At 42.5% G+C, this 27838-nt stretch overlaps 1 protein-coding gene across 7 annotated transcripts in view; it reads right to left on the bottom strand.

The window, feature by feature from the left end:
* ASH1L (ASH1 like histone lysine methyltransferase) overlaps positions 1-27838 on the bottom strand; it is a 193164-nt gene that overhangs the window by 164733 nt on the left and 593 nt on the right. The window lies entirely within an intron of this gene.

Below are 27838 nucleotides of genomic sequence, written 5' to 3'. Positions count from 1 at the left end.
GCTTAAGACTTTTCTTTCCAACAAGATTGTAAGATTCTCAAGGATGAAGATCACAGAACGATTTCACAACTCCTACCAGAAATGCAAGTCAAATGCACAGCCCAGTGCCTGAGAACACAGCAAGGGTTCAAAAGAAGGTGCCAACAATTAATTACTACTAGTAACAGCAGGAGCACAACATTTTCAGCACTCAGCGAATACTGGCCAACTGACTGACCTCTTCAGTTTGTTCCCACTCTATTCATTCACAAAAGTGGCTGCAAGGGGAACCTTCCAATCAGCTCCCTCGGACAATTCTTGCAGTCTACCACCTCAAAGATTAACACTTCACAAGAGCTTCGAGACCTTTCATAATCGGGCTCTAACTATTCAAACCTGCTCATCCCAGTGATTTAGTCCACTCAGTTTTCCTTACTGTCCCTAACAAGTCATGATCATTTCTGTTTCTGTGCCCTGTGCTTGCTTTCCCTCTAGAAGTACAAAGTCCTATCTTTTCCACGATGGTTCACAAGCCTGGAATTTAACTCTGAGGACCACACGCTTATTCATAAACTCACTAGTGACAAAACCTGATCAGACCTGATCTGGATCCACTTTGGCCTTAATCACCACAATTTTTGTGAATCGTCATACATTTCAATGCGGAATTGAAACTTTTGGATGGTGGTTTGTGGACTTATGTTCTCACACCTACATTTAAGCCCGCACTGACCTGATCCTTCCCTGAATACCTATTATCAGTATGGGATCACACTTTGAATAACTGGCTTTTTTTTTTTTTTTTTTTCTTGCTGAACATTTGTCAACGCCACCCTCGAATAGGCTAGAGTAACGGCGTAAGCTTTATGAGGGCAGGGACCCCTTCTGGCTTGTTCCCCACTATATCCCCAGCACTTGGCACAATGTATAGCACATATTTCAGTACCCAATAAATAGGTGAATGGATGAATGAATTTTAAGGCCCCTGTAGCTTCTAACATAATGTCTGGTATGTAGAAAATGCTTACCCTTTCCTTTTTTATAGGAATTCATCTTGTGTTGTATCAACAATCCTATATAGGAGTCTGTTCTTATAGGTTTATTATACGTGTCCCACAGAGGTGGATTTCTATACGCTTCCTACAATATCCAGCATGAGCAACAGCTTCAAAATCACATCTTAACCTCTTCTGTCTCTGTGCCGTCCAAGCTGGTGTAAGGAAAACAATCATGCTCACTGACCTCACTTTACACTCCTAAGCACCAACCTCAACTGGACCCTCGGTGTAGCAAACCCGCTTCCCAAACCCAGCATCTCCTACACTGCGTCTTCAAGTCCTCTCCACCCTCACGGACTGTGCCTCCACTCTGATGACGGCAGTGGAAACAATCAGAGGAAAACTGCTACGAGGTCCCCCCAGACTGCATACCTTCGCACCTCCTGTGTCTGCTCCCACAAAGAGTCTGCCTTCCCTCCTATCATAATATACTTCCAACCCCTCCACTTGAGCACAAAATCCCACTCTCGCTGCCTTCTCCAGAGCATTATTCAGGCAACCATCCTCTGTCCCCTTGCATCATCTGCACCTCACACTCCTCCTCTGGCCGATGCCCATCAGCATGAAAACATACTACAGTATTTCTCATCTAAGATATCTGCTCTTGACCCCGTATCCTCTACCAGCTTCCCATGTCTCTGTTCCCCCTTACAACTTTTTCAAAGGGCAGTCCAGACTCCCCACCTCCAGATCCTCCACTTTTCTCTGCAGTGCCCCGATCACACTTTCACCACTACCTCTCCACAGAAAACGCTGGTCAGGGTCACCACTGTGCTCCACGCGAAGTACACCCATCGGGTGTACTTAGGACCCTCGTCCTCTACTGGACTTAGCAACAGAAGGTGACTTTTGGGACCCCTCTCTGGATTCAACCTCAGTCTCCTTTGTCAGTTTTTTCTTTTCTCCCTGAACCTTAAACACTGGAGCATCCCAGGGCATACTCTTCCCTTCTCTAGCTACACCCACCTGCTAAATGAGCAAATCTAATCTTTTGGTTTTAAATTATATCTAACACTATTGATTAACGGATCTTTTTTTTTTTTTTAAGTTTTTATTTCTTAGAGAGAGAGAGAGGAGAGAGGAGCCAAGCAGGCTCCACGTTGACAGTGGGGAGGCTCAAAACCAGGAACTTTAAGATCATGACCTGAGCCAAAATCAAGAGTCGGACACTTAAGCAACCGAGCCACCCAGGTGCCCCAATTCACAAATTTCTATCCCCAGAGAGAGGCCAGCTGAGAAGACTGCCTCAAACTCCAGACTCCTGTATCTAAATGCCTACCTGACACATTGCCTGCATGTCTAACGGGTGCTGCAAGCTCAGGTGTCTAAAATCAATTTACCTTCACCCTCACTCCCTCTCCATCTGTCCTTCCCACTCTTCCTCATCTCAATAAACAACTCCAGCTGGAAATATTTGGACTCAAAATTCCTAATGATCCTTGATTCCTTTTGCTAATGCCCCACATGTCCATTCAGTTGGCAAAGTCTTTTTTACCTTCGAAATACATGTAGAATCCATTTCTCATTAATTTGACAGCTATCAATCAGATCCAAGTGATACCTGACCTGGACTGTTGCAAATGTCATTTAACTGGCTCCATTCCTCAGCCCTTTGTAACTCTCTACAGTCTTCTCAACTCAGCGGCAGGGTGATCCTTTTAATCAGATCATGTCACTCCCCTCCCAAGGGCTTCCCGTATCACTCCAAGTGGAACCAAAGTCCTTACAATGGTCTAAAGGCCCCATTTACTCTGCCAGATAAACCCCTCAGCTTCTTTTCCATCTCTTACCAACCTCCCCACTTAGTTCTGAGAAGGGGGTCAGGGGCACAGGCCTCCTCCTTCTGTTTCTCAAAAACAAACTCGAACTACTCCTTTGGGAGGGCCTTGCATGTATCGTTCTGTCTGACTAGAACACTCTTTCCCACGATAACTGCACACTTTGCTTCATGTCTTTGCCTAAATGCCACCTTGTAGAGCAGGCGCTCCCCGACGATCCTTTATGAACACACCCACTGTCCTCTTCTGACATTCTGTCCTGTTTCATTTTTTCTCCACCCCTCTTCTCACCGCCTGGTGTACAACGCATTTCTTTACTGTTGATATCTTTCCATGGGAATGTCAAGTCCACCAGGAAACAGATTTTTGTCAGTTTAGTTCAATGTAATGTCCTACACCTAGAACTATACCTGGCATATAGGAGGTGTTCAATAAATATTTGAATTAACTGCATGTCTTATATAGGATGTATCTCATTGGCTTTAATTTGTTCCTTTTCTAGTTCTTTTCCCCACTTCCTTCTTTTTTTTTTTTTTTTTAATGTTTGTTTATTTTGGAGGGGGGAGGGGCAGAGAGAGAGGGAGACAGAGGATCCCAAGCGGGCTCCAAGCTCTGAGCTGTCAGCGCAGAGCTCGACATGGGGCTCGATCCCACGAATCGTGAGATCACAACCTGAGCTGAAATCAAGAACTGGATGCTTAACCGGCTGAGCCACCCAGGCACCCATGTTGTTGTTGTTTAAATCTTCTTGTTTCTTAATCTTTAATACCCATCCTGGGTTTCATGTTACTAGTGAACTGACAGATTTGCTATGTATGTTTTTGGTTATGAAACCAAATCTGTTCTAGAATAAAAACGAAAATGTACACAAAACAACTGTTTTTATATTCACTACTCACAAGTACACACATTTAAAAATTTCCCTGTAATTGTTCTTTATAATGAAAGAATTCCAGAAGTCTTAATATGTATTTATAAACGTGAGGCAGAATTTCAGTATTTCTTCCAAACAACTCAAAAGCATTTTTTACCAGCACTTAATTCATTTTTAATACATTCCAGAGAAGGGTTTGGAGAGCATGATTCTCTTCATTTTAAAACGGAAAAACTGAATCCAAGTGACACAGATGATATAAACAGCAGAATATCAATAAGCTAAAAAAGGACTTGAAAACAATGATCACTACCCGAGAAATGTATGTAAGAATAGAGAAATACTGTTTCCCTCACTTGATCAAAGAGAAAAAGAATAGCATGCCTAAGGGCATATTCTGTGAATCCACTTAGTCAGTGAGCCCGGAAAAGCATGATTGGCAAACCCTATACACCAAATTTAAGTGTTTCTAGTAAAGATAAATCCAAATTCTGAAGATACTTCGCAGCAAAGCATGTTTTTTTATCGGCTAAATGTAAACTGCTTAAAAACCAGTCCCTACAGAATGCTGATTTTAAACTTTCAAAGCAGTGTTCCTGGTGAATGATATTCTGTCGCAAAGATTTTGGAAAGGTATTTACACAATCTAGGTTCTCCATCCAGGGGCAAGGATGCCATGTTGTTACACAATATACTCTGGTTCACACTACAATGTATTAGTAGAGAAACACAGAGCTAATAAGGCTGCTAGAACCTCTTCACTCTAAGAGGCAAATTCCACGTTCACATCACATGCAAATTTGGGATTGAAAGTATGTCTTCAAATCGCTGAGACCATCCAGAACAGTCTAGTCCAAATTCAAGGGAAGCTAACACTAAATCTATAGCATGAAGCTCTTTTGCCTCGATCATTTTAACAATTTTTTTTTTTAATTTTTTTTTCAACGTTTATTTATTTTGGGGACAGAGAGAGACAGAGCATGAACGGGGGAGGGGCAGAGAGACAGAGAGAGAGGGAGACACAGAATCGGAAACAGGCTCCAGGCTCTGAGCCATCAGCCCAGAGCCCGACGCGGGGCTCGAACTCCCGGACCGCGAGATCGTGACCTGGCTGAAGTCGGACGCTCAACCGACTGCGCCACCCAGGCGCCCCTGCCTCGATCATTTTAGCGGTGAACAAACTTCTTAGAAGATTGCTAATTATATTAATAGGATATAAACATTCTATGAACACAAAGTATGATCATCTAACAACATGTCAGATATCTATAAATTTACAAAGTAAATCACATTTCACAGCGATTTATGAATGTCCTATTGCTGTACATTCTGCAATATGACAATACCCAGGCAAGCAAAACAAATACAAAATTTCCAAACAGGAACTAATCAAACTTGTTTTTACCACCACACCCCATTCCCTCTATAAAGTGACCAGTACCTACTCACCCACACCCCCCATACTAATCTCACATCCAAGTAACAAACAACGGATCCGACAAAAATACACAAATTCACTGTTACTACAATGCTCTGGTCTGTGAGATGCTACACCATTAGGGAAAACACTTCCACTAAGTTTGGAGACTGTCTTATGTAGATACCTTGTCTATCATGAGAGCCGGAAGGGAACTGACACACTTTGATAAACACTATTTAGCAAGGCAATATAAAATCAACTACGTAGTTTCTAAATACTACAAATATTGAGTCCTTACAGTGTATTCAGCACTAGTTACATAAAAAAATTTACCAAGCTCTTTACACATGAGAAGCTCTGTGCTAATGTGTTATATAGATGATCTCGTGTAAGCCTCACCATGAGGTAGTTACTATTATTATTCCCTTTTCAGGGATGAAAAAACAAGTTAACAACCAACAAAAGGTTGAACCCAGGTCTGTCTGACTCCTCTTAAATACCAAGTTATGCTGCCTCCCAAAGGCCATTTTTGTTCCTGCCCTGACTACCCCTCTCTGCTACACCTGGCATATACTTGGTGTGTGAAATCCCCTCTTGTCTTCCATGGTCACACATTCCAGGGGCTCTCCATCTACCTCTGTGATCATTATACCACTTTCTTTATGGATTCATCAATCTTAATCTATCCCTTCATTCAATATTTAGAGAACCTCAAAATAGGTTTTGGGAATTGTGACACCCACTGTAGATATGGCTGTAAGTAATATGAGACGGTCCTAGGTCTCGTGAACTTTACATTTTGGAGGGGGGGCAGATAAATAACTAATTATTTAAACATGCAATAACAACTTATAATGAATGTGAAGGTACTAACTTTGTGAGCTAGCTTATCAAGGAAACTTGCAGGGACAGGGAATATAATGTCAGAAAAACAGCTAACTCTAATCTGAAACCCAATCTATTTGCCTGAAATAGCCAGGCAAAATGTGGAGGTAAGTATGTTCCCAAATTAGAGAACAGTATGTGTAAAAAATCCCTGAGATTTGTAAAGATTAACAGCAGATACACCAAAGGGGGTGACAGCACAAAACAAAAATGGAAAGATAAATGAAAATAGCTTGCAAAGAGCCTTGTTGGGCTATATTAAGGATTTGGAATCCAAAAAGAAACTCTAAGCAGGAGAGTAACAAGATAAATTTACATTTTAAGAAAACCTCTCCGCCTGCTGTGGAAGAAAGATTAGAAAGACAGTAAAAGTTGATTCTGGAACACCAGTTATTAGAGAGGTAGCACTGGAAATTTAAAAAAAAAAAAAAAAGGATGCATTGGGACATATTGCAGGGGTGTTAACTGATTTGATTTGTTCACCAGATGCAGGAACAGAGGGAGAGAACTGAAGACTCAAGCAAGTGGTGGTACCACTGAGACATGCCATCACAAATACTTACCGAGAGCCCATCGTGGACAAGAACTGGGGGTACAGCAGTGCACAAAACACAAAACCCCTGCCCTCATGGGGCTGACATCACAGAAGTTGTTTGCCAAGATGAGACAGAAAGAGGAGACTGAGAGTTCAATGAGAATGTTAAATGTCAGATGTCTGGGACACGCTGAAGTGCAAAGGCCAAGCTGCCAGCCCCGAATGCCTACGGAGAGAGTCAGTAGGACAACGCTACATAAATATATAATGGAGTTTTAGAAAAAAATGTTTTTAACTTGGGAAGAAAGGTAATTTATCTGAACTCCCTCTAAAATGTAAGAATAACTTTTCTTTCTTTTCAGGTAAGTACACTTACCTGAAATTACCGCATTAGCTTAAAATAAGTAAAGTCTAGTTTGTCTCATCTGTGATCATGTCTTCTCTGTGGTCTTTACCAAACACACTTAGAGACTGTAACCACTGTTCTGTTTCTCAACAGTAAAAAAAACAGATATAAATGAACTATAGAAGATTTTAAAAAATTACAGCACGCTATGTATCTTTCTCCTGGCTTTCATGCTCTTACAATGCTTATAGATGACCGGCCTATTTCTTAGGACTTACCACCCCAGCTAAGTGAGCACGAGCCACCAGTGGCTCGTCAGAAACGTGGCAGTCATCCTTGACTCCTCTCACTCTCCTACTCCCAACGTCAACCTGCCACCAAAACTCGTCAGTTCCACATAAATAATGTTTGATCACACCCGGTTCTAAGTCCACTACCGTCCACAACAGCAGATCTGACACAAAGCAGGGCAGCTTCCCACCTTCCCTGTGTATTTAACCTTGTTCCCCCCCCCACCCGTCCCTTCTCTAAGATGTGGCCAGAAATATAACTTTTTTAGAATTTTTATTTATTTTGGGGCACCTGGGTGACTCGGTTGAGCATCTGATTTTGATTCAGGTCATGATCTCACACAGCTTGTGGGTTTGAGCTCGGTGTTGGGCTCTGTGCTGACAGCTCAGAGCCTGGGACCTGCTTCAGATTCTGTGCCTCCCTCTCTCTCTGCCCCTCCCCTGCTCATGCTCTCGGTCTCAAAACTAAATACACACTCAAAAAAAATTAAAACTTTTAAAATACATTTTTATTTCTTTTGAGAGAGCATGCACATACATGCACATACAGGCAAACGTGCAAGTGGTGAAGGTGCAGAGAGAGAGAGACAGGGAGAGGGAGAGAGAGAAATCCTAAGTAATCTCCACACTGTCAGCGCAGAGCCCAACATGGGGATCGATCCCGTGAATCATGAGACCATGACCTCAGCCAAAATCAAGAGTCAGATGCTCAGCTGACTGAGCCACCCAGGCACCCCCAGAAAATAGGATTTAAAAATAATCTGATTATGTCATTTCCCTGCTAGACCAAGGGAGATCTTAAGTGCTCATGTAGCATCTGTAAGTCTCTTAACACTCATCATCCTAGTAAGTTATGTGCTTTTGGTAAGTTACATGCACAATACCCAGATTTTCCACTATAGCATTTGCTCCATGAGACTAAGAATCCTGACTGCTTTATTTCCTGAAATATCCTTAGCAAAGTACCTGGAACATAAAAGGTATTCAATAAATATCTACTGACTGAATAAGCAAACATACATATTGCTGTACTTTAAGTTACGTCTATAGACAATGACTAAAAGACAACAGAGTGAAAATGAAAATATTAAAGAATTGGCATTTTCTTTAAATATCATATAATCTTATGCTGTTATTACGATTTAAAAAATAAACACTGTGTATCGCCATATAATTTGCTCTTCAGAAGTAAAAGGGTAAGCAGTATACTAAATGGCTTAAGACATTTTATACTGAATCACTGATACTACATAAATCACTGAAATCACAAAAAGCTAGAACATCTTCATAAAGATAAAATTTGAACTATGTTCCTAAATAATTTATACACCATAAACAACACTTACAGAGTTGGATAAAGCTTTCTTTACTCAACTACAGAACATTTCATTTAAAAGAGTGTGACAACCACCAATAACTTCTAACTTTCAAAGCACTAATCACAATAAATCCAGCTATTTTCACACTTATGTACTGTATATGGTTCTTAAATTTCAAGATGCCAGAGACTTAAAAAGGATTTATGAATCATTGACCACATTTTCAGGAGAAAATTTTTTTAACCACTACCACAATAAATGTAATAATCAACTGTGTTATTTCCTAATTTTGGAAACATTAAACTGGGAGGAAAGAGTGTGTCTCATGAACAAGGAAATACTATATTATAGCAACAAACTAATTCTAGAAAGTCAAACCAGGAAAGTAAAATACAAGACATAAATCACAAATAGTTAGCCACAAGGGGAAAATACATACAAAAAGCATTCCCAAAGCTAAATCCTGGGGAAGGGGGGGGGGGCCCATCATACTATTACACAGATAATCTAATCAAACCTTGCTTAGCTCTTCCTGAGAAGTAAAGTTAACAATGACTCAATTATATAACCTCAACTCTGTTTTTTAAAAAAGATGGGATGGGGAGCACCTAGCTGGGTCAGTCGATGGAACACGCAACTCGATCTCAGGGTTGGGGTTCAGAGATTACTTAAAAATAATATCTTTTTTTTTTTTTTTTAAACGTTGATTCATTTTTGAGAGACTGAGCATGAGTGAAGGAGGGGCAGAGAGGCAAGGAAACACAGAATCTGAAGCAGGCTCCAGGCTCCAGGCTGTGAGTAGAGCCCAATGTAGGGCTTGAACCCATGAACCGGGAGATCATGACCTGAGCTGAAGTCAGACACTTAACCAACGGAGCCACCCAGGCGCCCCTAGAAATAAAATCTTTAAAAAAAAAAAAAAAAGCGGGATGGGGCTGTAGTTGCAAGGAATATATAGGGATGGTGATGCCTATCCCTAGAGAATTCTAAAATGGCAACAGGAGGGAAGAAAAAGTTACATCAGATTTTCCCATAAATGAATTGTTACATTTGGACAAGGGTTAGGGGCTGTGAACTCAGGCCAATGCATGTGGTTTTACATTAAACAAAGGAGTCACTTCAAAAGAGCGCCATTCATATTGTAAACATCTTCCATTTGTTTTTCATAAAAATTTTCTTTGGAGAAATGAGTAGGAATGTGAGAGGGTGCAGACACTTTGGGAAACAGCTTGGCAGTTCTTCAAAAGGTTAAAAAGAGTCACCACATGGGCCAGCAAGTTCACTGCTACGTATATACCCAAGAAAAATGAAAGCATACGTCCACACAAAAACGTGTACACAAATGTTCACAGTGATGTTATCCAGACAATGGAATGTGATTCATCCATGAAAAAGAATGAAGTGCTGGTACATCCTATGATGCAGACGAACCCTGAAAATTGATGCTAAGTGAAGGAAGCCAGTTCCAAAAGACAACAAATTACAGAATCCCATTTATGTGAAGTGTGCAAAAAAAGGCAAATCCATAGAGACAGAAAGTAGACTAATGGTTACCTAGGGACGGGGGAAAAAGGGAAGGCTGGGATGGAGTGACTGCTAACGGGCACCAAGATCAAATTTTTTTTTTTTAATTTTTTTTATTTTTTTAAATTTTTTTTTCAACATTTATTTATTTTTGGGACAGAGAGAGACAGAGCATGAACGGGCGAGGGGCAGAGAGAGAGGGAGACACAGAATCGGAAACAGGCTCCAGGCTCCGAGCCATCAGCCCAGAGCCTGACGCGGGGCTCGAACTCACGGACCGCGAGATCGTGACCTGGCTGAAGTCGGACGCTTAACCGACTGCGCCACCCAGGCGCCCCAAGATCAAATTTTCTAAAATCAGGTGGCGGTAATGGTTGTATAACTATGCGAATATACCAAGAACCACTGAACTGTACACTTTAAATCAGTGACTTGTACAGAACATGAAATATATCTCAATGAAGCCATTTAAAAAATTTCTGGCAGATCAAAATAAGGTATTTCAAGGAAGAGGTTCCTTTCCTATTTTGCATAAAAATGAAATATGGGCTAGAGGCAATCTTGTAAAACTCTTTTCAATCAATAGCTTTCAACATGGCAACAAGCTGATTTATTTGACATATGTTGCTACATGTTGACCTAATTGGCTATTCATATGGAGAAAACAAACTTAGGCCCATTATATACAAAAATAATTTCTTCATAGATTTAATAGCTATGTGAAAAATAAAAGTACTTGAAAAATATTTGTGAATATTTCTATAGCCTATAATAGAGAAAAAAAAATTTTTTTAAGTTTATTTTGAGAAAGAGAGAGTGCACCCACGCATGGGGGAGGCGCATTGAAAGGGGAAAAAGAGAATCCCAAGCAGGCTCTGCACTGACAGTGCAAGCCTGATTCAGGGCTCTGACTCACAAACTGAACAGTGAGATCATGACCTGAGCCGAAACCAAGAGTCAGACACTTAACCAACTGAGCCACCCAGGCGCCCCAGTAGAGAAACCTTCTTAAGCAATTCAAGAAACTAGAAGCCATTAAGGAAAATACTGACAGATCTGATTATATAAAAACTCTATAGATCAGTATGTAAGAGTTACTCTGCAAAATAGTAAATAAGAAACAATATACGAGAGATATGCATAAGCAATCACAGAAAAGATGGAAATAATCAAGTTGAAACAAAATGAGGCAGCACATCACTAGCAGTCAGGGAGGTGTGAATTAAAACAAGGTATTTTTCACTCTTCAGTTCGGTTGCATTCAATTTTTTTAATGTTTGTTTATTTTTGAGAGAGACAGACAGAGTGGGAGCAGAAGAGGAGCAGAGAGAGAGAGGGGGAGACACAGAATCTGAAAGAGGTTCCAGGCTCTGAGCTATCAGTGCAGAGCCTGATGCAGGGCTCGAACTCATGAGCCATGAGATCCTGACCTGAGCTGAAGTAGGATGCTCAACTGACTGAGCCACCCAGGCGCCCCAAGTTCGGCTGAAATTTAAAACTCTGATAACTAATACCAGCAAAGTATACAGGAAAATACACACTGGCAGCCAGCATCATTTTGGAAAGCAGTATTTTATAGTGTCCGTGACAATTTAAAATTTTACATACTCTTGGACTTCAATAGAAATTCTACTTTTGAGACCCTATCATAGAAAAACAAATGCACTAATAAATGATTTATTATAGCACTGCTTAATGTGGCCACACACAAAAAGTTATAATAATTTATAAGTTCTAAATATTAAATATTTAACTATATATATATATATATATTCACACACACACACCCGAATTATAGAACTCTGTCTGCTATTTTTAAGCAAAAGTGCAAGCATGATCTTCTATCTATAAAGAGTAGGGAAAAAATCCTATGTATTTGTATGCATACAGAAATAAGTACAGATGATTATACCCTAACTGACAGCACTGGTAACTTTTGGAGGAAATGTTTGGAAGTAAAAATAATACAAAGTTATATATATTTTTTCTCAACTTACTGTAAAATTTCTATTAGCTTCACAATTAAACAAAAATCCAATAACAACATATTTTTAAAAGAGAGGAAACACACATAGCCACCCTACACACATACCTCTCAAGGTCTTGCTGTTGTTTTGTTCGTATCTACATGACACTGAGCAAACTGACCCAGTTAACTGTGGGCATACTTTCTGACCCCATTATTCCAATACTGACTAGTTATTTTCTTTTTTTTTTTTTTTTAATTTTTTTAACGTTTATTTATTTTTGAACCAGAGAGAGACCACCCTGAACGGGGGAGGGGGGGGGGGGTCAGAGAGAGGGAGACACAGAATCCGAAACAGGCTCCAGGCTCTGAGCTGTCAGCACAGAGCCCGACGCGGGGCTTGAACTCACGGACCGCGAGACCATGCCCTGAGCCGAAGTCGGCCACTTAACCGACTGAGCCACCCAGGCGCCCCTGACTAGTTATTTTCTTAAAACATTCCTCTCCTGTGTTTCCATTCAACAGACGACCACTCACTACACACATCTCTACCTTTTTATTATTGTGGTAATAAATTCTTATTGTGGTAAGAACGCTTAACGTGAGATTTACCCTCTTAAATGCTGAAGTGTAAGCTACACTATTGTTGACCACAGGCACAACGTCATGCAGCACAGCACACCTCCAGAGCTTATTCATCTTGCTTGACTGAAACTACAAAGTTGATAAGGAGTTCTCCATTTCCCCCACTCCTAACTACATACCGCCTCAAACTGCATCACCATCCTTTCTTTCTTAAGGGAGAAAAAAAGGTAAATTGGACTTTGTAAAAAAAAAAAAAAAAAAATACCAACTTCTGTTAATCAAAAGAAGCCACATGAGAGTGAAAACGCCCCACACGGGATGACATCATCTGTAGCGCCTACATCGGAGTAAAGGACTGCATTCAGAACATGTATTAGGAGGGTACTTCACAAAAAAGATATCCCAACATCCAACAAGCACTAAAAGATGCACAGCCTCACCAATAATCCCAGAAATGCAAATCAGTAAACACCGCAAAATACTATTACCCACTAGAATGCTAAAATTAACAAGAATGACACCAAATGTTGGTGAGGATGGGGAACAAATGGAATACGTATACACTACTGGTAGAGCTATAGAGGCATAAATCAATTGGGACAACTGACAGTATTTCCCAAAGACAAAAATATGCTCACCCTGTGGCCCAGCTTGAGGGCACAATGTTCCCCAAAAGGGGGGAGGTGGCCAGGTAAGGCTTCACAGCATCAACCTGAACCGTCTCAGAAGGTGGGTAGGTGTTGTCTAAGCTGCCAGGCACTGGGAGGAACACGGAAGTCATGGAGACATAAGCGCACTGAGTTGGGGAATGGTGGCGTTTCCAAACAGCTGAAGCTCAAGGGTAAGAGACTCAGAGAGACACAAAGCTGAAGAACTACACAGGACCTTGAAGAAAGTTCTGAACTGTCTGTTCTGCCAAGGGACACGGCCAGGTTTGGATTTAGAAATTACATTCAGAGAGCTGTGTGTGATGCAGCTGGGGAAGCTAGGTAACTGTAGCCAGGAAGCCAGTCAGGGAGGGGCACCGACAGATAATGATCACTTTGCTGCCATCTCACCCATTCCGAAGGAGACTTTTCTTAAACCCAGCCTGCCATTCTAACATTGGCATGTTACTTTAACTGATGATTCTCCAGAAATCACTGTATCACCAAAACGGTGAAGGGGAAATGAAGGTGGGCAGATGACAGATGGTCTAGCAATGAGTTACTTAAACCACTCTCCAACCACCACTGTCCTTACAGGAGTTTATTTCGTTTTTAGGAGCAATCTCTGTTGAGAAACAGGTAAATAATGCAACTGTCACCCCATAACATTCATAATTAGGAGGCCTATGAAATAAGGGATGGTGGCCCAGAAGCAAATTCTACAACAATTCTACAGCGAAAAATTTATCTGTGTATGTGTACTCCAGAAAAGGGCACAAAGATTTCATTATATTCTTTTTATCTAATGTTTATTTATTTTTGAGAGAGAGACAGAGAGACAGAGCACGAGTGGGGGAGGAGCAGAGAGAGAGGGAGACACAGAATCCAATGCAGGCTCCAGGCTCTGAGTTGTCAGCAACACAGCCCGACGCAGGGCTCGACCTCACAAACCGTGAGATCGTGACCTGAGCCGAAGTCGGACGCTCAACCGACTGAGCCACCCTGGCGCCCCAGATTTCATCATACTCTTAATGGGGCCCTAACTACTACCGCCACCGAACAAATTGTGATCCTATTTTTGAGGCCAGCTCAAAGGTAAGGTCCAGAATGGATGCCCACGAAACCAGGAAATGGCCACTTGAACCATTTAAGGGGTAAGCCTCGGCTTCCAGATTTTGTGGAACAGATTCACCTAGAAATATCTTTCGAGGCTTATTGGAATCCCAAATCATATTACTATCTTAAGTATCTCAGTTCTACTTAAGAAGATCACCTCTAAACTACCTGGAAATTTTTGGTAGTTTTTTGTTTTTTTTTTTTAATGTTTGTTTATCTTGAGAGAGAACAGGCAGAAGCGGGAGAGGAACAGAGAGGGGGGAGAGAGACAGAGAGAGAGAGAGAGAGAGAGAGAGAGAGAGAGAGAGAATCCCAAGCAGGCTCCACACTGACAGCACAGAGCCCAACATGGGGCTCGATCCCAAGAACCATGAGACCATGACCTGAGCCAAAATCAAGAGTTGGACACTTAACCAACTGAGTCACCCACGTCCCCCGGTAGTATTTTTGCATGGACACTATTTACCTGGAAGAGAAATGGTTCTGTAATACACACAACTGATGATTCTGACTTTGACTGGGAAAAAGAGATTACACATGATGGACCCTTAATTCTCCGATGAGCTCTACAAAACCGCAACAAGATGTCAGATAAACCCTGGGGAATCCATTATTAAAAATGTTTCTCCCCTCAACGTTCTGGGATTCATTTCTCTTCCTGGACTGACAAAGTCCAAAACTACTGGCCTTTGAGGCATAGTGCCAATCCAACAGATGGGCTCTACTTTTTCCTAATGGTAGAAGTGGACTGTCAAGTGTGAAGTCATTTTCTTCAGCAAGAGAGCATCCGTTTCCTGCAGTAGCTAAGAGGAATTCTGATAGAGTCTTAAATCAACAACACAAAACAACCTATATGCTGTGACTGACTTTATCTGTAATTTCTATTACTTTCCATTTCTGACACCTCAGATACATTTAAATTTTTTTTAATGTTTATGTCTGAGACAGAGACAGAGCACGAGTGGGGGAGGGGCGCAGAGAGAGAGAGAGAGAGAGAGAGAGAGAGAGAGAGGGAGACACAGAATCCAAAGCAGGCTCCAGGCTCCGAGCTGTCCGCACACAGCCCGATGCGGGGCCCAAACTCACAGACCGCAAGATCGTGACCTGAGGCAAAGTCAGACGCTCAACTGACTAAGCTGCCCAGGCGCCCTGACACCTCAAATACATTTAAACAGGACCCTACCCAAACTCAGAAAATGTCCCAAAATATGCAATGTCAATCTAAACAATATTAAACCCCTTAATACTTTCAAGTATACTTTCAAATATACATGTATTCTAGGATACTAGATGTGTTGGCTCAGTTAGGTCCACAGATGAAAACCTAGCTTCTTTAAAGGAACGTTTAACAATGCCCAGTGACAGACCAAATAAGAAAACAGGAGGCAGCTCGATCTTTACTCTGTAAATTTTCAAAGCTAGAAATTGTTATCACGTGAATGGGTAAGAAGCTTCCAGTCTTTTTCTTTTTTTAAGTTTGTTTATTTATTTTGAGAGAGACAGAGAAAGCGAGTGGGGGAGAGGCAGAGAGAGAGAGAGAATTACAAGCAGGCTCCATGCGGTCAGCACGGAGCCCGATGTAGGGCTCAAACTCACAAACTGTGAGATCATGACCTGAGCTAAAACCAAGAGTAGGACACTTAACCAACTAAGCTACCAAGGCGCCCGTTTAGTTGTTTAAACTCAACACAGGGCTCAGACTCAAGACCCCAAGGATCGAAAGCCGCCCACTCCTCTGAGTGAGCCAGCCAGCACCCCCAAACTTCATTATTTCATAAGTTTGTAGTTGCTTCACTCTACGTCGACCTCCACAGTGGACACTTAGGAAGGTAATGACCATTCTGACCATCTTTTCAGAGTAATCCAGTAATCCAGGCACTATGGTTTTTAGTTTCATATGAGTATTCTGATCTCTGCAACACAATCCAAGAGCTACTCAACAGATGAAAAATAATTTAGTTCATTAGCTATTTTATTTTTGTCTCTATGTCTTTACCAGTTAGTACTTGCTGGGTTTTCTGAAGAAAGTACTACTCCCAAAATTATCGAATGATTCTTTCAGCCCTGGCATTATTGATTAAATGCCTCTAAATGTCCAGAACACCCCACAATTCACTCTAAGAACTTCATCTCTACTCTAGCTACACTCACTCTCCAGGTGATCTCAAGTCCCATGGTTCTAAATAGTACCTCTACACTGATCAACTACCAACTTTACATTTGCCACAATCCTGAGACTTATATATCAAACTGCTTACTCAGTAGCTCAACTTGAAACATTTGATAGAAAACGCGAAGTCAGTATGTCCAAGCCAAATTCTTAATTTCTGCACTCCTGCAACCTGCTTCCTCCAGTGTTGCACATTTCATTCAGTAAACAGCACCCAACAGTGAGGCTATCGTGGGAGTCAATCTTAACTACTCTTTGACTCAGACCTCACAGCCAATCCGAGTTCTCATTCCCCACCTTTAAAAATATGTCTCAAATCTGGGGGCACCTGGGTGGCTCAGTTGGTTAAGCGTCCAACTTCAGCTCAGGTCATGATCTCACAGCTCGTGAATTCGAGCCCTGCGTCAGGCTCTGTGCTAACAGTTCAGAGCCTGCAGCCTGCTTCAGATTCTGTGTTTCCCTCTCTCTCTGCCCCTTCCCTCTCTCACTCTGTCTCAAAAATAAACATTAAAAAAAAAAGTTAAGAAAAATAGATCCCAAATCCATCTCCCTGAAAATACAACAGTTCAACTCACAGTCATCTCTTAACTCAAATATCACAATGGCTTAAATGGTCACTCTGGTTATATCATTCTTGCTTTTCAAGGTGTATACATTAGATCAAGTTATCTCCCTACTCAAAACCTCCCAACAGGTTCCTATCAAATCTAAAATAAAACCTACACACTTGGCCAAGTTTTTTAAGTGTCTACATTATATAGCCCCGACTACCTCTTCTACCTATTTCCTATCATTCACTCCCACCTTGTTTACGCTGTTCTAGCTCTTTGTCTTTTCTTTTTAATGTTTATTTATTTTTGAGAGAGACAAAGACAAACACAGAGCATGAGCAGGGGAGGGGCAGAGAGGCAGACAGAATCTGAAGCAGGCTCCAGGCTCTGAGCCGTCAGCACAGAGCTTGACGTGGGGCTCAAAACAACAAACCGTGAGATCATGACCTGAGCCAGTCAGACGTTTAACCAACTGAGCCACCCAGGCACCCCTCTTCTTTCTTTTTAAATGTTTTTTATGTATTTTTGAGAGAGCGCAAGCAGGAGACGGGCGGGGGGACAGAGGATCCGAAGCGGGCTCCGCATGGACAACAGGGAGCCCAATGCGAGGCTCAAACTCACCAACCATGAGATCTTGACCCGAGCTGAAGTCGGACACTCAACTGAGCCCCTCAGGCAGCCCTAGCCCTTCAGTTCTTAAACACACCAAACACACTACTGCCTCAGGGCTTATGCTCGTGCCCCAGACAGCTACATGGGGGTCTCACATCACACAGGTCTCTACTCAAGTATCACTGCCTCAAGGGACTTCCCCAACCATCCCCCATCTCCTTACTTTATTTTCCTTTATAACACCTAACATGAAAATGCTGTAACATCACACCCGTTTGTTTAACATCTATCTTACTAGAAAGTGAGCACCATGAAAGCAGTTGTTTTTTTTAAGTGTTCTCTATACCCATGTGCGGCTTGAACTCAAGACCCCGAGATCAAGAGTCAAATGCTCTACCAACTGAGCCAACAAGTTGTCCCTGAAAGCAATGACTTTTACTTTTATTCACTGCTGTATCCCCGGGGCTTAACACAGTATCTGATATGATGTAAGTATACAATTAATACTTACAGAATGAAAGAATATGTATTCTTTGTTAGAAATGCTGGTTTCAGTTTTTATTTGACTCTGAATGGAAGACTTAAGCCACTAATATCCCAGAGGACTAAATGTCCAATGACTGCTTAGATAAAACACAGACACACAATAAGGATCCTCAAGAGGAAGAGATTTTTTTTCCTAGACCTGACTTGCCCTGGCATAAAATAATCATACCCCAAGACATTCTTTCAGAAATCTCCACTACACCTTGCTTGTAATATGATGGGAGCAGCACATATTACAGCAGTACTGATCTTGTTCTGGAAAAGCAAAGTTAAAATATCCAAGGACCTTATTTTGTTCATTCATCACCGTATCCTAGTGCCTGGCACACAATAAGCACTCGCTAACTATACGTTGGTCCTGTTTCTGAATGAAATTAGGTGGTTTAGTGAAAACAATGGGTTCTGCTTTAGAAGGATACACTGGCCTCCTAAAAAAACAAAGTGCTGGTCAGCTTTAAGAAGAGAATTGTCCTAACTAAACTCAGTTCAGTTCAAAGACTTAAGGCTCTCTGCCCCAAAAACTTCACACTTCAGTGAAGATATATTCCTGTGCACTATGGAGAGAATCCTTGACTTGGTAAGAAGCAGCAGCCAAACACAAAGCCTAGTCTGGGGGTGCCTGGCTGGCTCGGTCAGTACAGCATGCGACCTCTAATCTCGGGGTTCGAAGTTCGAGTCCAACATTGGGTGGAAATTACTTAAAAATAAAATCTTAAAAAAAAAAAAGCCTCGCCTGGAGTTAAGTGGGAAAATATAAAAGTAGAATCCATACGTAAGGAAAATAAGATAAACAGAGAATTAGAAAAAAAAACACGTATACATGTAAGGAAGTTGTTTAATACACTTTCAAAAACGTGTTTTGCATAGTCTTACCTCCTATAGGCAATACACATAAGGGAGGTCATTTGCTTTGCTAAAAAAATTTCTCTTTTCAGTAAATAAATAAGAGAAATTAATACTAACAGCAAATCTACATTATGCACCTGCTGTACGACATAGATTACGCTAAGCACTTTACACACATTACCTAGTACAATCTTTCAACAATCCTATGCTATAAGTATTATCGTCATCTTACAGTCAAGAAAACCAAGGACTGTAAGTGTTTTGCTAAAGATTACACAGTAAGTAGCAAACTGGGATCTGAGCCTAGTCCATCCGATTTCTGAGTCCATGATCTTAATCACTATTTGGGATTTTCAACAAATTGAAGGGAAATATATCAATGTGGAGCTGGAAGACTTGTTCATTATTAAGAAAAGCAATTACACAACTTTTTTATTTGGCTGGACATATAACCAACGCTTGATTAAAATGCTGAACAAGTATCTTCTAGTAAAAGTTTCCAAGTAACTAAAACATAATTATTTTCTTGACTTTAATCTTTGTTAGAAATTAACAGTAATAATATAGTACTATTTTGTCTAGGCAGAGTGTACAGAACACGGTTCCATCTTCATTTTGTTGATGACCTCTAAGTACAAAACCCAACCTAACATAGTACTGGAGACACAAGAAGTCACAGGAGACTAGGTGGAAAGTACACTGATCCAAATTACAGTCCCCGGAACTCATTCTGCTATGTTATTTCCATTCTCACGTCTTTGCAGGTATCTTTCCTGCCGAGAGCACCCCCTCTAAGCCTTACTGAATAACTCATATTTATCCTTTAAGACCTGGTTCCTCCCCCTTGCAGGAAGCTATCCTTAACCTTTCCTCTCCCTCCACAGATCTAATAACTTTCTCCCTTCTCTACCTGGGAGAAATGTATCACACTGCATATTGTAATTTGTTAACAAGATGTTGCTCTTTCTAGATTCACTACTTTGAGGCAGGAAAAAAAAAAAAAAAGTCTTCTCTTCTCCCAACACCTAAATACAGAAATGGAAATGAAATAAGCACTGAAAAGTGTTGGTTGAATGACAGATGAACAGAAAGAGTACTTGTTAAACAGAATTAAACCTTGGCTTTATCTACAGTTTTGTAATTTTTTTCCCTTAAACACACACACAAAATTAACTTAAACATCTCCCTTTTGGGGCACCTGGGTGGCTCAGTCAGTTAAGCATCTGACTTCTGATTTCCACTCAGGTCATGATCTCACGGTTTGTGAGTTCGAGCCCCACATCAGGCTCTTTGCTGACATTGCAGAGCCTGCTGAGGATTCTCTCTCTCTCAGAATAAACAAACTTAAAAAGTCTCTCCCTGTAGTTTCAAAGTGATTGCTCTTTTTTTTTTAATTTTTTTTTTAACGTTTATTCATTTTTGAGACAGAGAGAGAGAGAGCATGAATGGGGGAAGGTCAGAGAGAGAGGGAGACACAGAATCTGAAACAGGTTCCAGGCTCTGAGCTGTCAGCACAGAGCCTGACGCGGGGCTCAAACTCATGGACCACGAGATCATGAGCTGAGCCGAAGTCGGACGTCCAACTGACTGAGCCACCCAGGTGCCCCAACTGCTCTTTTTTCCTTAATGTGCTTCTATGTCTAAATTTTAACTTCCCAACGTATGTGATCACTTAGCCTGATGTAAACTATACTTGAGATTTACATCCTCCAATCTTCTCTGAAGACCTTTATTCTATAGTACTGTTCACCCACTAATTACTATACATGATTGATTCACTCCATTTTCTCAGCTGTCAGCTGTTTCTTCTTTCGAAGACAATCATATATATATATATATATATATATATATATATATATATATATATATATATATATGTTTAGTTATTTTGAGAGAGAGAGAGCACACACATGCGAGCAGGGAAGGGACAGAGACAGAGAGGGAGAGAGAGAATCCCAAGCAGGCTCCACACTGTCATTCAGAGCCCAACTCAAGGCTCAAACTCACAAACCACTGAGATCATGACCTGAGCCCAAAGAGTCGGACACTTAACCGACTGAGCCACCCAGGCCCCCCTCAAAGATAATCTTTTAAATTCTCTCCATTCAAAGAATGGAGGCTTCTTATATTAGTAAACACTTAAATTCTGGTGCTTTCATTTTCAGCAGTGCTGAATTTTAGGAAACCTTATTAGGGGCACCTGGGTGGCTCAGTTGATTTAGCATTTGAATTCAGCTCAGGTCATGATTTCGGGGTTTGGGAGTTCAAGCCCCACATCAGCCTCACCACTGGGGGGTGCAGAGCCTGCTAGGGATTCTCTCTCTCTCCCTCTGCCCCTTCCCCACTTGCGCTCCCTCTCTCTCTCTCTCTCTCAAAAATAAATAACTTAAAAAAAAGAAACCTTACGATAAGTAATGTGTCCTCCATATTCTAAATAGTATCATTTATACTAAGAAGCCAACAATATAGTTACTTTCTAATCTAACAAAAATCCACCTGTGGTATCAGGACAAATAAAACTGAATGAGAAGAATGACTTAATGTCAAGTGTGGAAAAGATAGAAAAAATGTAAAGCAAGATTACATCAAAGATTAATGGTTTATTTCCTATGGGACTATAACATAAGATGTAACAAATGATAAGTTCACCAAAGTTTCCCTAGAGATAGCATTCACATTCATAATGGTAACTGTCAGTGTTTTATAGAAGGCTAAATTTTACTTTACTCACAATCACTTCAAATCTCAACACTTTGATTTATCTTCCTAACAGGAATATTTACTTTCTTTTTCTACAGTGTTTCTACTCATCATGATTATTAAGCTCTGTACCATGATTCGTATTTAACAACTGAAGCAATGGTATGGACTTTCAAATGTCCACAATCAGAATTTCAAAATTCAAAATAATGTTATTTTATACTCTTTAAGTCGGATTTTAGACCAATTCCGGCTCCTGTTCAACATTACCAGTTATCACTGGATTTCTTTGCAGTAATTGGGTCCAGTTAGAAAATCAAGAACAAGAACACAAAAACATTTGTTAGTGTCTTGTCACTATGACTTAAAAAAAAAAAAAAAAAGACTACAAGAGACACATTATTTCTCACTTTGTACATTAGAAAACAGCTGATAAGCTTTTCTGGCAAACACAGAAACTGTTCACGCATTTTTTCAACGCAAACATCTAAAAGCAGTGAGGTGAATTCTACGCCATTCATTTCTAATAGTTTGCAGAGAGAATCACAACCGACAGGTAAAAGAGATTAGAAGTAGTTTAATTCCACTTATCAGATACTTTTATTTAAAAAGTTATATAAACCTAACTATGAAGCAATAATTCCCCATTTAAGTGTAAAAAGAACGCACACACTGAAGTATTTATGAACGAAATGATACAATATCTGAAAGGTTTGTTTCAAAATAAACAAAGCGGGGAAGAAGGCAGAGAGGTCGCAGATGGGGACAGTGTGATAGCTAGGTACGTACGGGTTACTGATGCAGCTGGATGTTGAGTACATAAGGACTCACTACACTAATTCTCTTTATTTTTGTTATGTTTGAAACTTCCTACATTTAAAAAATGAATCAAATAAAATGGGAAAAGGTACACATACAATCCTGTCATCAACTTGCATATGTCTAAGAGCAAATGACTAAAAACTATGATGAAAAGCAGGGGCACCTGGGTGGCTCAGTCAGTTCAGCATCTGACTCTTGATTTCAGCTCAGGTGATAATCCCAGACAATCCCAGGACTGAGCCCTGTGTCGGACTCCATGCAAAGCGTGGAGCCTGCTTAAGGTTCTCTCTCTCTCTCTAAAAAAAATAAATAAAAACAATGAAAAGCAAAACCAATTAATGCTAAAATAAAATTTTATAGATTAGATGTTCAGTGAAAATAGATGTTCAATGAAAGCAATACAACTCTTTTTTTTTTTTTTGAAATTTTTTTTTCAACGTTTATTTATTTTTGGGACAGAGAGAGACAGAGCATGAACGGGTGAGGGGCAGAGAGAGAGGGAGACACAGAATCAGAAACGGGCTCCAGGCTCTGAACCATCGGCCCAGAGCCCGACGCGGGGCTCGAACTCACGGACCGCGAGATCGTGACCTGGCTGAAGTCGGACGCTTAACCGACTGCGCCACCCAGGCGCCCCTCAAGCAATACAACTCTTGAAAAAACAAGGTTATCAAATTTCTGTCATCTCTTAAATCCATAATTATGTTGTGTCAACCTCACACTGCCATTAACCACCCCCGATGTAGCAGTCACTAAAATACTCATTTCTAAAACATGAAATGTAAGATTGACAGTTATCACTAAGAAGACAAATCGTTAAGTATGAAAAAGCTAACCTCCCCACACAAAATATAAACAAAAAAATTTTCAAGAAATTTAAAGAAATAAATAATTTGAAAAAACTAGCAAAACATCTCAAAATAAAACAAAAATTACTTTCATTTCCCTCTTTTATGGCAGCCAGGTTTAAGGTATGTCATCCCTCAGGGTACCTGTGTGGCTCAGTCTGGTTAACTGTCCAACTTCAGCTCAGGTCATGATATCCTAGTTCATGGGTTCAAGCCCCGTGTCGGGCTCTGTGTCGACAGCTCAGAGCCTGGAGCCTGCTTCAGATTCTGTGTGTGTGTGTGTGTGTGTGTGTGTGTGTGTGTGTGTGTGTGTGTCTGCCCCTCCCCCACTCATGTTTTGCCTCTCTCTCTCAAAAATAAGTAAACATTAAAAAAAAAGAGATATGTTACGCTTCTGGAAGGGCTGGCATAAAGTGGACTTCACAGCAGACATCAGTAAGACTATATGCACCTTTAAAAATCTCAGGCATGGGGCGCCTGGGTGGCGCAGTCGGTTAAGCGTCCGACTTCAGCCAGGTCACGATCTCGCGGTCCGGGAGTTCGAGCCCTGCGTTGGGCTCTGGGCTGATGGCTCAGAGCCTGGAGCCTGTTTCCGATTCTGTGTCTCCCTCTCTCTCTGCCCCTCGCCCGTTCATGCTCTGTCTCTCTCTGTCCCAAAAATAAAATAAAACGTTGAAAAAAAAATTTAAAATAAAAAAAAAAATCTCAGGCAGCAATATGAAATTTTTAACCAGAGATGCATCACCCACACATATGGTAAAACTTCTCTACTGTGTACAGCCAGATCATGTTGGCAGGACTGAACACGGTCACTTATTAGTGAGGTATGGAAGACAACGACTAAAACCTCAAATGGTCCTGCGAGAGTGCAAAGACACAATGCCTAGCAAGACACAGGGAAGTCACGCTCCATATTTCAGAACACAGCTCAAGACTATGCCGTGAAGATTGCTTTCATTTCTCGATCCTCAAAGATCCTGAATAATCCGCAATTATTACAAGCATTATTTTTTAAATTACAAACTATCTCATACGTATAAGACTAAATACATATTGAACTATATGCACAGATTAACAAGACACACACGTATGTAACGTTATTTTAAAAACCCACAATCTACTACCCAAGTTAAAAATTAGAGAAAATATTAAACTCCTCACAAATCTACACAACACACAGGCCATGACAATGAAGAGAAGGGATAATCAAACCACTTTTCTCCGGACCTTTCCTTACCTTACCAAGTCCTGTGATCTGTGCTATCCAAACACTCTCTGAATTTCTTGTTCTTTTAACAATTCAGTAATTATTTAAAAAGGGGGGGGGGGCGCGAGAGGCACCTGGGTGGCTCAGTCGGTTAAGTGTCCAGTTCATGATATCCTAGTTCATGGGCTCAAGCCCCGCGTCGGGCTCTGTGCTGACAGCTCAGAGCTTGGAGCCTGCTTCAGATTCTGCGTCTCCCTCTCTCTCTGCCCATCCCCCACTCTCTCTCTCTCTCTCTCTCTCAAAAATAAACAAACATCAAAAACATTTTTTAAAAATTCAGTAATTATTTTAAATTTCCAATACTCAATTCACGGGTAGTCTATCAAATAGTTACTGCGTTTTACCCCAGAAGTTTCTTGGCCTTTCGTCTAAGACCAAGTGCATTTTTCCCCAATAAGTGTTTTCTGGATGCATGAATACCCAAAAATGACATTAAGACCTTTGTTACAAACTCACTACAGAAATACATAGGAAACAAGATAAGGAATACGACCCAAGTACGCCTGGTTTTCAAACCAGAGAGCCTTCGGCCAAGAACACCAGGTGATACCAAAACACGCTCGATAGCTACAAAGTCCCGCAGACAGCAGGAAGACTACCGCTTCCTGCGAATTAGTGATGGCAAAAACTCTGCAATTAAGTCATGAATCCTCCACTTCTGGGAACATTCCTCCCTCCTCCTCGTCCTTTGGAAAGCCACCACCATCATACCAACCTTCGCTTCAACTGCACAAATCTCTTCAAGGACTGAGGGCACGTTATTACTCACCTTTGTGTCTCCTACGTAGAATTAAGTCAATGTTTGTTATAAGTAAGATAAACTCCAAGGAATGGCTTCAAAAGCCTCAAACCCAATGCAAAACTGGGAAGAGAGGAGTTTAAGAATAAAAAGATAGGGGCGCCTGGGTGGCGCAGTCGGTTAAGCGTCCGACTTCAGCCAGGTCACGATCTCGTGGTCTGGGAGTTCGAGCCCCGCGTCAGGCTCTGGGCTGATGGCTCAGAGCCTGGAGCCTGTTTCCGATTCTGTGTCTCCCTCTCTCTCTGCCCCTCCCCCCGTTCATGCTCTGTCTCTCTCTGTCCCAAAAATAAATAAACGTTCAAAAAAAAATTAAAAAAAAAAAGAATAAAAAGATAATGAAAAAGAATAAAGCTATATATTTTTGTCGACATATTTTCTTACCACCTAATTCAGAATCCTATACGAACACTGCAAAAATGAGTTTGTAAAGAATAAAATGAAAAGACACGACCTGAAAGCTCTCCTTACTCGCAGCATGCTCAAAAATGTCACACAATCTGTCACCTTAAACTCATACCAACATCTTCATCTGCAAACAAAGCTCGGTTTTAAAAGGGCTTCAAATGACACCTAAATATAAAAAGGTTCTACTTCGTCACAATTTAAGTTCCTGACATGGTGTGCGTAGTGTGACTGCACTTATGCTCATTTAACAGTCAGGGTCTGTCATCAAATTCTCAGAAGGATATGCGACCCCAGAAAACTTTAGAGACCTGCTAGTCTAGCATATCGAAAACATGCTACTTTCCAGACATAGAGCCACGCTAGCTTAGGTTCAAGAGTTTTCCCCTCGTATTCACTGGGGGGGGGGGGGGGGGGGCTTACTGCAAAATCTGCATTTGGAAGACCTCCCTCAGCCCAACCCCAAAGTTCCAAACTCCACGGGCACGTACAGCAGCGACTCCCAGATCCCCAAAACAGTTAGCTCGCGAATTCCAGAAGAAAATGCCAAGCCAGGCACCCGGCGTCGCAAGCTTGCCACCCTTTCGGGTGAGAGCCTTCCGTAGGAAAATGCCCGGATGTCTAACTTCCCTGCAAACCGAACAGACTTTTCAGGGAACTTTTTGGGTCTCAGCTCCACGCCGGTCTGTCTGCCTGGCTGGCCCCAAACACCTCCGGCGGTCCAGGCAAGCCCGCTCAGAGGCAGCCAGGCTGTGTCCACAGCGTCACTGAGTCCCTCCCCAAGACAGGGAGCGTTTACCGAGGAATTCTTCGGTAAACACCCGCTGAGCCAGGGAAGGAAGCTCCCTCTGCCTGGATCGAGTCGAGCCGTCAGCCCCCAGACGGCGACCCCGGCACAAGCCCAGGCCACGAAAGCCCGAAGTGTCACGAACGCCCTGCTTCCTCCACAAGCCAGGACCGCGGTCCCGGCCGCACGCCCTACGCTCCGCGCGCCCCAGGTCCACCGGACGCCAGCGGCCACACACGCCCCGCTTCCCAGCGCGGCGGGGCCCGCGCCCCCAGCCCTCCGCGGGCAAGCAGCCGCGCGCCTGGAGCCACAGTCCCAACGTCGCCACCACGGGAAAGCGCGACCTTGCAGGAGCGCCTCGTTCTGCCTCGACTTCCTACTTTACGCGACGGGGGAAAACCCCTTCCCCACCATCTTCCTCGAGGGGCAGGATCACAAAGGAACGGAGAAAGTGCGGCGAGGACCAGGGAAGCTTCACTCCGCGCGACGTGCTACTGCCACCTCGGGCCAGCGGAAAGCCCGCCCCTTGTCGGGGCCCTCGCAGCAGACACGGCGGCTGTTCGCGGTGACGCCGTCCCGACGACCACAGGCGGCCCCGGCAGGTCCGTCCCACCCCCGGCCCCACGGGCACGTGTGGGGCCGCGTAAAAAACCCCGCCACGGCTCCTCCTTCCCGAGCTCCGACGCGCTCCCGATTTCTGACACAGACACGCACATCCGCCCGACGGGGCCACCCCGAATTTCGTCTCGAAAAGAAGGTGACTTGAAGGGGAACTCCGTGACCCCGCCACGAGCACAAGCAGGGTCTTCCGGAACGCGTTCCCACCCTCCTGCCCTGCGCACACACGCCGCCACGGCCGCTGCACCCCGGAACACCACCTGCCTCCCAGACCCCGCACAAACTACCCGGGCACAGTCCTCAAACTTACGACCCGGGGGGCGGAGGTGGGGGGGGGGGTCTCCGGCTCGCTCCCACGCACCGCCGCGCGCCTCAGGGGCCCCGCCCGCTAGCGACCCTCCGCAGAGCCCCCTCTCCCGCCGCGGACGCCGACCCGACGAGGGCGGGAGGGGGGGGGGGGATGCTCCCGTCGCGCCTCCCCGACGCGCCAACTAACCTGTCAGGGGCGCAGCCGACTCCGCCTCCCCGCGCCGACTTTCCCGCCCCCC

Source organism: Herpailurus yagouaroundi, unplaced genomic scaffold (assembly GCF_014898765.1).
Source record: "Herpailurus yagouaroundi ecotype Mexico unplaced genomic scaffold, PumYag 207, whole genome shotgun sequence".
NCBI lineage: Eukaryota > Metazoa > Chordata > Mammalia > Carnivora > Felidae > Herpailurus > Herpailurus yagouaroundi.
This window is presented reverse-complemented; position numbering and strand designations above follow the sequence as displayed.